The sequence below is a fragment of the Ailuropoda melanoleuca genome, chromosome 18 (assembly GCF_002007445.2).
Source record: "Ailuropoda melanoleuca isolate Jingjing chromosome 18, ASM200744v2, whole genome shotgun sequence".
Lineage (NCBI taxonomy): Eukaryota > Metazoa > Chordata > Mammalia > Carnivora > Ursidae > Ailuropoda > Ailuropoda melanoleuca.
The window spans coordinates 12,324,990-12,335,138 of NC_048235.1; the positions used below are offsets into that span (position 1 = coordinate 12,324,990).

At 38.7% G+C, this 10,149-nt stretch overlaps 1 long non-coding RNA gene across 1 annotated transcript; it reads right to left on the minus strand.

The window, feature by feature from the left end:
• Positions 1 to 1,326: 1,326 nt before the first annotated feature.
• Positions 1,327 to 9,725, minus strand: LOC117797086. Its single transcript, XR_004621947.1, has 3 exons — positions 9,596 to 9,725; positions 5,505 to 5,603; positions 1,327 to 1,383 (listed from the first exon to the last, which is right to left on the minus strand). It is a non-coding gene; the product is annotated as an uncharacterized LOC117797086 (long non-coding RNA).
• Between the last annotated feature and the right edge of the window lie 424 nt (positions 9,726 to 10,149).

Sequence of the window (10,149 nt, forward strand, 5' to 3'; positions counted from 1 at the left end):
ACGTTTATGCAAAGCAATTTCTCCAGGTGTATGTAACAAAGTCATCATCATTAACATAAAAACACTCCAAGGGCCAAATTCCCAAGGTTGGCCAAGGGTCAATCATGGCTCCCTTGGAGACATGAAAGGAATAAGCAAATACCTGCCGCATTGACTTTTTCCTCACGTGGGTCTGTATATGTCCTTGCTATCATCTATTTCAATTCTTGGCTTACTAATAGAAAGAATACAAAGCTAAGTCCTGGCACGTGGGAAGACATGTTTAAGAACACTCTATCTCTAAATCATTTCCTCTAGTCTTTCTACTCTTCCCAACACACTCCCAGCCTCCAATTTCTATAGCTGGCTACTACCAGGAAGCAATGGTTTATGCGGTTTGACAGAGGAGGCCTAAGATCAACAGAGCCCAAAGATGTAAAAACTACAGTTACATCCTTGCATGATTTAAATCTTCCCCCCCACCCGGCAAACCTGCTTTGCCTCCTGGAGTTTCTATTTCATGTAGCAGTGCCATGACCTGCTAATGGCCCAAGCCTAAATTCTAGATGACTTCTCTTCTCTCCCATCCTCTAAATACAGTCACTAAAATCAGGTGGTATTACCTCCTAGAAGTTTCCTGAATCTATCTCATTCTTTCCATTTGACCACATTTCCCTGTTAATTGCTCCTTTCTTGCTTCCCCTTCCCTCTCCCTATAGGCCATTACTCATAATAGCAGTGCTGTCACTCCAATTCTTTTCTAGAAAGCAACACGCCGAACACTGAAGAATAACTTTCTGAAGAAGATCTCTTACATAACATATTGTAACCGCTCAGGTCACTAGGCTCAATTGTTTTCCTGTGTGTTATATATCTACTGATATCTATTTTATTAGAAAAAATTAAATCTATCCCAAATTGAAAGAAATGTTCAGTGGGATGAAATCAATTTCTTGGAGTTCTTTGAGTCACGCAACAGAGCAAGTAATAGCTGCTTCCTGCCCGTTACCCTCCCTTTGCTTTATGACATCTGGACTCTTCTCCCGATCTTTTCCTTTTCTCATCGGCTATGTTCAGATTCCTCTTCATTAGATACTTCTGTTAAATTTCAATCCTATAGAGAAGACCAGAGCTAAATAAAAGTCTTCAGGGAAGGACTCCTTCTTGGGTAGATATAGTTCATAGGGCCTGTCTGAGATTGTAGGCAGAAGTTATAGATGGCAGGGGCGCCTGGGTGGCTAAGTCGTTAAGCGTGGCACAGCAGTTAAGCGTCTGCCTTCGGCTCAGGGCGTGATCCCGGCGTTCTGGGATCGAGCCCCACACCAGGCTCCTCTACTATGAGCCTGCTTCTTCCTCTCCCACTCCCTCTGCTTGTGTTCCCTCTCTCGCTGGCTGTCTCTATCTCTGTCGAATGAATGAATAAAAAAAAAAAAAGTTATAGATGGCATTAATACGTAACATTGACCTAAATATGAATTTTAAAAAAAAAAGAAGTTATAGATGGCATTAATACATAACATTGACCTGAATATGAATTTCCAGTCAATTCATAAAAATTATAAAAAATTTATTCCACCTTAACATAAAGTACTCAAATGAGATTGCACAAAAATTTAAAAAGTTCTTAACAAGTTGAGCGCTATACTGAATGGAAAAAAAGTTATATGGAGCTTCTCTTAAACTGCTAAAAAACCTTCACAAGAAAAGTGTTTCTGATGCAAAACTGCCCAGATTAGTTCCTCAAGTGGGAAGACTTCAAAAGCTTCAAATTTATCAATTGTGTTTCTTGGTTTTAATTTATATAATAATATGTATGCAATTCCAATGCTTGTATGCCAAGTGCAGGCAATATTAACAGCAGTAGTAGAAACAGTCTCATAAAAGTGAACTAAATCTTGGGGCCACCTGGGTGGCTCAATCAGTTAAGCGTCCAACTCTTGATTTAGGCTCAGGTCATGATCTCAGAGTTGTGAGATTGAGTCCCAGTGTGGAGCCTGTTTAAGGTTCTCTCTCTCTCTCTCTCTCCCTCTGCCCCTCCCCCCCAAAGTGAACTAAATCTAAATATCTAGATTATATGCTCCTTTCCTAGGAGGTAGTGTACATATGCGTTTTGTTGTTCCAGAATGTACAGAAAGTTTTTTTCTTTTATATTGAAAATAAAGTTTAGATTTTATTAAAGTAATACATGTATCAAAAAATTCAATGCATAATGCATCAATTTGTCTGAATCACTGTGTTGTACACCTAAAACTAAAGTAACATTGTGTCAATTATACTCAAATAATAACCTTTCAATTAAATGTACAAAATGGTATTTGTGAAAACGAACTGTCCTTCCAACTCTGGATCCCTAGGCCCAAATTAGAGGTAACTACTATCAGTAAATATTGCGGGAGTATTCTTCCAGAGATATTTTACCTGAATACAAAAAGTTAGGGATATTCTAAGATAATATCACATAAGGAAGTCACTAAGCTGTTTTGAAATTGTTTTAAATCAACATGCCCATTTTCAAAGATTAAGTTAGAGATACTATTAGCCCAACCCTGTATTACAACTGTCTTTTCATTATGCGTAAAAGTAGCACAACGTGTTTCCATAGATATAATTGATATATCAATGGTCCCTAAATTTTAATTCTAATGTTGTGCCACTACCATTAATGGCTTAAGTAATCCTTCCTTTCTCTGATTCTTCTACTTTCCTGTAATAGAAAGGTATTCAGCCTCTAATATTTTCCATACCAATGTTCCTCTCTTTTATATCTCTGATTTTTTTTTTTATCCCTCTAATTCTAGTACTTTTGCCACATACCAGAAGAAAACATTTCTACTGTCACTTTCAGGGATTTCTTCAAAGTCTTCTCCCCGAAGATGACATTTCTGTGACCAAAGGATATCATGCTAAGGTATCTGGAATGTCCACCACAGTTAAACAAGCAAAAGAAACTACGCTTAGGCTGCAATTAGATAATGAAGAACACAATCTATGTTTTCTCAAGGAGAACAAAACACTCGAGGGCATTCTAGTAAATGAAAGAAATTCAGATAAATCATTTGTATTAAATAAGTATTTTCAAAACTTGGATCTCTTATTTTATAGAATGGCATGTTTAAAATTACTTATAGCAAAGTAAGGTTTAAGCACAATTTTCCAGAAATACATACATTGCATAAAGTGAGATACACTGGTTTATATACTCTCTTATATGTAAAAGAGTCAGAGTGTGGGGGAGATCGGTAAAATAGATAAAGGGGATTAAGACGTACAAACTTCCAGTTACAAAATAAATCACTAACGAAGTGAAAAGTACAGCATAGAGAATATAGTAAAAAATATTGTAATAACACTGTTGGATGACAGATCCTGATTATTTATTGTGGTGAGCACTAACGTATAGGATTGTTGAATCAGTGTTGTACATCTGAAACTAATATAGCATTGCATATTAATTATACTTCACTAAAAAATAAAAAAAAATGCCTACTTCCAACACACACACACACACACACACAGAGTCAGAGAACCTCAATTTATGGAAATAAAACTGGATAAGCAATTTAAAAAAAATTTGTCATCCTCAGAAGAGAAATCAATATATTTACCAATATGGTGGATTAAATTAACCATGACAAGAGTGATTAATGTAATAACAGCTCCAATAAAGCCTCATTAAAGAATCAATTAGAAATAAGTTACAGGGATGAAAAGTACAGCATAGGGAATATAGTCAATAATAATGTAATAACTTTGGTGACAGATGGTGACTACACTTATCATGGTAAGGATTGCTTATTGTGCCTAATACTACTGTGGAAACACTATGTTGTACATCTGAAACTAACATACCATTGTATGCATACTGGAATTAAGAGACACACAAAAATAATGAAAAAATATTTAAATTAGTAAAGCTCAAAACCTGTTAAAATATATTCTATCCTCCTTAAAAAATGAGTTATGATTATTTATTTATTATAGATTTTATTTATTTACTTGTCAGAGAGAGAGAGAGAGAGAGAGAGCACAAGTAGGGGGAACGGCAGGCAGAGGGAGAAGCAGGCTCCCTGCTGAGCAAGGAGCCTGATGCCAATGCCAGACTGGATCCCAGGACCCTGGGATTATGACCTGAGCAGAAGGCAGATACTTAACCGACTGAGCCACCCAGGCATCCCCCAAGTTAGAATAATTTAAAAGAAATAAAAGATTTAGCAAAAGGCTCCTGCCCAGTAATATTATTACTTATAAAAGATCATACTTACTTCAGCCAGAACTGAGGCATAAAGCATTTGCATTGACAGTAACAGTCTAAAGAAAATAGTTTCTAGCACTTTTGATTTGGTGATTATTTTGAATATTATTGTTCAGGAAATGCTAATTTTCCTTTTAGAGGTAATTTTGTTAAATTTGCTGCAAGACTTCTCAGAAAAAGTAATTTTATAATATCACAAGTTCCTAACATTTTTCCTTGGGTAATTTTGTCCTTTCTAATGATTATCAGCCAGATAATAAAACCAACAATTATTTGTTTTACTCTTAAATTTCTAGATGTACACTCATTTCATAAATTACTATGTGACCCCGGGCAAATTAATTAACTTCTCTGGGTCTCCAAATCGTCATCTGTAAAAAAGTATTGGTCTAGGGGTGGTCTATTAACAGGACCCCCAACTCTGTCCCCATCCCTACAGCCATGATAGTTATGATAAATTACTATCGGTGGCAGAGGCTTCTCCAGCTTCTCAGTGAGGCTGCCTATTGCCTATTCTCTTCCTTTGGGGGAAATCCTTGATGTGAGATTACTTTTAGCTAAAAACATCCATGAGTCTAGACTGATGATCATGAGATTAAAAATAACCATCTGCAATTCCTACAACCTTGAGATGCAATTTTTTTAAAGATTTTATTTATTTATTTGACAGAGCAAGAGAGGGAACACAAGCAGGGGGAGTAGGAGAGGGACAAGCAGGTTTCCCACTGATCAGGGAACTCGCCCCATGCGGGGCTCGAACCCAAGACCCTGGGATCATGACCTGAGCCAAAGACAGATGCTTAATGGCTGAGCCACCCAGGCACCACTGAGATGCAATTTTTAATTTTCTTTTCCTGTATCTAATTTTTATTTATTGAGTACTGTGCAGGGCTCTGATACAACAGACATGATTCCTGAATAAAATCATCATTTTGTGAGGTTCTTAGTTTTAAAAATATATATATGTGTGTGTGTATAGAATGTACATATATATAAACACATATTTATATACATACACATATATAGAATTAATCTATGCTACCACAGCTTTCAAGTTCCCTCCCTTCCTTTCTTTTTTTTTTAAGTGGGCTCCAAGCCCAATGTGGGACTTGCAATCAAGAGTTGCTTGGTCTGCGGACTGAGCCAGCCAGGGGCTCCACTACCACAACTTTCAAAACATTCCCTCACTACCACTTTTCTCTATCCATATGATGAAATTAAAAGGAAAATCTCTGACAAATTAAGAGTAACATCTGCCAGGCACTGCACCAACCTTTATTCTCAAGATTTCGAAGGTAAGAAGTCAAAGCTTCAGTTTACACAGGATTTGGCTACTCCGAGATTCTAGGTTATTGTTGGGTTTACTGATTACCTGCAAAAACATTTTAAGATAAGATAGCTCACTAAGATAAACAGGTATCTTCAAGGAATACACTGGCATCTCTTATCACACTTACGGATTACAGCACACACTATTACAGCATTTGTATAGACTGAACAATTTATACCTATAGTCTCAACTATTTAATTTTGGACAAAATTTTAAGTTTCACTGGCAAAATCAGACCAGAATTTCAATTTTGAACATACAGTATAAATCTCTCTTCCCTAAAATTTAAACCTCTCCCCGTTTTTAGGAAACAATTGCATAATTCAAACTCCTTCAATACTGTGACCTAGTTCCTCCTCTTGATGTTATAAACAGCTCATGTAACTATGGTAACCACCTAGGGAAAACTGAATGTTTTTCTGGTCAGCAATATGCAAAGTATACCATATGTGTTATTTTTTTCTCTCTGAGATAACCCAAGTAGATAATATGTGTTTGCTTTTTCTTCTTGGCTATGGGAATGATAGTTTATGATACTCGATTTTCTCTTTACTACAGTCCTAGTCATTCACAATCCCTTCATTTTTTGCTGTGATCATCTTGCTGAGAGTAGTCATTCTAAATGCTGAACAATACTACAACCCATAGTGGGACTGACTGTATACACCCAATTTTAAAGCTGTGCTACCTCATGGACTAAATGTACAGACCAACACTGCTCATATTTCCAATGTTCCACCTCAAGAATCTGGTATTTTCTTAACTTTACCCTTTAGTTCTAGCCTTAAAGTAAAAAAGTGGAATTATATCTTGAGGGTATACTTAGATACCGAGAAGAGCTATCTCCAGTTTGTAGTGATTTTTATGTAACCTCTTTTTAGCTCTATTTTCTGTTTTTTTAAATACAATTAGTGTGCACTACTTATGCAATAAAGCAATTAAAAATACTTTAAAACTGACCTCAGTGACTGTTCGCTTTAGTTGCCTATCGTACTAAAGAATTGACTTAAAGTTTTAGGTTTTTTTCAGTACAATTTAAAAAACGCTTCACTGTTTCTTCCAGAACAAATTATACTCTAAACTAATAGGAACTCTTGGATTTGTAATGGTTTATTTATTTGCATTAGGTACAATTATATTTCTACTGTGGGCCATCAATTGGTGACCTTTTAATATGAGGATTTTTGTTTAAAGTGCCTTTGAAGAATTTCCTTATACTTTTGACAATGCTTTTTGACTATCCAAATATCCTCCTTAGAAAAACATTGCTATTTGCTTCACCAAATTAAATAGGAAATTAACTGCCTCTTATTGGTTTAGAAAAGATCTAACTAACCAAATGCAAGGTGTGGAACTTGTTTGGATTCTGTTAAACCAAGCGTAAAATGATATTAATGAGATAATAAGGAAATTTAGAAATTTTAATCATCTGGATATTAAATGATAATCTTTTTGATGGGATAATGGAATTGTGGATATATATATTTTTTAAATTATTTCTTATCCCTCCATATTTAAAGTATTTACAGATAAAATACAACAATCCAGCAAGGGAAAAGAAGTGTGAAAGGCCATAGACGAAATAATGTTGGCCATATATTGAAGTATGTTCAAGCTGGATGAACAGGGCATTAAGATTATTGTATTATTACCTCAACTCTTTTTTTTTAAATTTTTAAAGATTTTATTTATCTGACAGAGAGAGAGGGAACACAAGCAAGGAGAGTGAGAGAGGGAGAAGCAGGCTCCCCACTGAGCAGGGAGCCTGATGCAGGACACATCCCAGGACTCTGGGATCATGACCTGAGCCGAAGGCAGACAATTCACCGACTGAGCCACCCAGGCGTCCCTATTACCTCTACTCTTGTGCATGTTTGAAATTTTCCATAATTAAAAAGTTTTACAAAACATTAAGAAGAAAGAAGCAAAGCATTTCAAATTTAATTGGTCTGATTAAGCAACAACTGAATTTTCTCAGGAGTTATCTTTAGTAATCCTTCAGAACTATCTGCTAGTTTGTTTTCAGTGAGACTTTGAAGCTTTGCCGTCCCCTCTCACAATATAAATAAGGGCTACAAGACATAGGCTTAGAGGCATAAACACTTCCCAACGGGGACGTCTTAAAAGAAACTGATTTTGAAATTACAGGTAATCCCACACATCTCTACTAATTTCGGGGTTACTTATCTTTTTTAGGGTTACTTTATGGTAAATATTTTAAAAAGTAAATAATATGCCTTTCTCCTTTATCAGAGGATTTAATACCGCCAATTAATTTCTACATTACAGAGAATTGGGGACTTTAAAATTTTGCATTTGGCTCAGCAAGGCAACCCAATGTGAAAAGCCCCCAAACGTCTGGTTAAAGTGGTTACTGAGAAGAAAAGAACATGATAAATAACCAAAGGTCAAGTTGAGTTTGGGGAATATGGCGATTTTCTTTTCCATGTAAGTACTCTCCCCACACAGTGCGCTTTCACAAATATGGCAGGAATAGCCTTTGATTAACTTTTATAAATTAATATAGCAAAAAAAGCACAACTGAAATAATTCGGACATACACACCCCCATATTACAGTGTTCTCATTAGAGGCATAGACCAACACAAGCTGAAAAATCACTATTTGGATTTTTTGCTTCCTTTCAGCCTGTTCAACAGAGTTATGAAAGGTGAAAATAATGTATAAAAGATCTCCATTATCATTCTCAGCCTCCTTTCCTCTCTTCTTGCTCTAGGTTCCTGGAGGCGGTAGTCTCAAGAATTCATCTCTGCCTTTCTTACTGCTAGGTTCCAACCACGTGTCTGTCTGCCTGCAGGTTACTTTTCAGGCTGAATAAATCCGACAGGTACATTCAGTGCCTAATCTAAATCAGTAAAAAAGGCATCTTGCATTATTTGGGGCCTCCAATAAAGACTACCTGAATCAAACCCATTAGTAAACAGATACAGTAGGGTTCAGGTAAAAAGCAATAAAATTCCATTTTTAACAGTGACTGATTTTTGACAAAATCTGGCTGTTTAATCTGAAAGATTCAAAGAATGACAATGAAATCTCTAGACGTTTCTCCGAAACACACCATACTGTACTGCCTGGGTTGATTTAATATTCACGTAGTCAAAACCACAAAAGTGTCACAGGATAATAACACCAGACACTCTCCGAGTCCCGTGCAATATTTTTGTTGTTCCCAAGATGCCGAATTTTCTGGAGGGCTTTGTTTGGCTTGCAATTTAAAATTTCCTGTAGATCGAAGTCTAGACTTCTCTTCGCACGTCAATGGTTACTTCTACTAACTGTTGTTTTCAAAAGTGCTCTACATAGGTCACCCTACAGGTGTACCACCAGTGCGAACGAACTGGGTATAAGGAGAAATCCAAGTTTAACAGCCACTTAGTTCCTTTTTAACTCAAAGGTACTACTCAGAAGAGAACTTGTTTTCATTGGCATTCCACTAAAATGCTCCGCGTATCTGTTCTATTTACAGCCATTTCTTTCAAAAGCCCATGTTATTACATACTGACAGTCCGTCTGGCATTGACATCAGCCCCTCTGCAGAGCCTTTCACTTAACACTACACAAAAATGAAGCCGTGAAAGTCGATCATATAGATAATAAGGACGTGGGCCTGATTACTGATTAGGCTTTCATTCTCATTTCCCTTCTTCCCGGCCCCCGACCCCCAGCAGTTTTGAGTCTTAGGCTAAAAAGAGACGAAAAGGGGGTGGTGCGCCCCTCCTGACTTTAAGCCCGCGCCGACATTTAATGCTTAAACGTTCTGACACCCAGAGGGGGAAAATTCTTTTTAAAGGTTGTGTGTTGGACAAACACGTTTCTGGGGCTAGAGGCAGACTAAACTAAACGGAGGACTCCTGAAGAGCCCAAGGTGGACAAAACCTGCAAGGTACTTCGGCGGCGGGAAACCTCCCGCATGTGAGGAAGAGCGGAAACAGGCTAAAGCCAGGAGGGAGATTTAAAAGGCGAGCAGAATAAAAGAGAAAGAAAATGCAGTGGGCCCGCAGGAGCACCGCCTACCTCGGCGACCAGCACCCCCACCCCCACCCCTGCCGGCGCTCGGTGAGCCAGAAAGCCGCCGCAGGAGGAGGGTCGGGGCCCGCCGCTAGCGCTGAGGAGACGGCCGAGCTAGCGGCGGCGGATCGGCGGGGAAAANGTGCATGCCGGGAGCCGCTCCCGCTGCACGCTGGGTCGCGTAGTTCCCGCCGGCCTTACTCCAGGTTGTAGCGAAAAGCGGCCGGCCGTCTGCTGCTCTTTTAAAGCCCCGCGAGTTGCCGCTCCAGATCCACCTGATGGGGAAAATGTGGGTAACACCGGGCCGAGGGAGTTGGACCGAGATTTCCCCTCCCTGTGGGAAAGGCGGAAGGAAGGAGCCGGCCACCTTCTCCCTCAAGTCCCATTCAGACACTGAGCAAAGAGGCGGGCTTGACAGCGCTTTCCCCTTTAAGAGGGGGCGGGGCGCAGCCTGCCGTTTGGCCGTCCTCCGCAGCCTCCCCCCGAGCGGAGAGTTGACAGACCAATCGCCCGGGTGGCGGAGGGAAGGCGGGAGAATGCGAACCCTTCGCTAGGGCGGT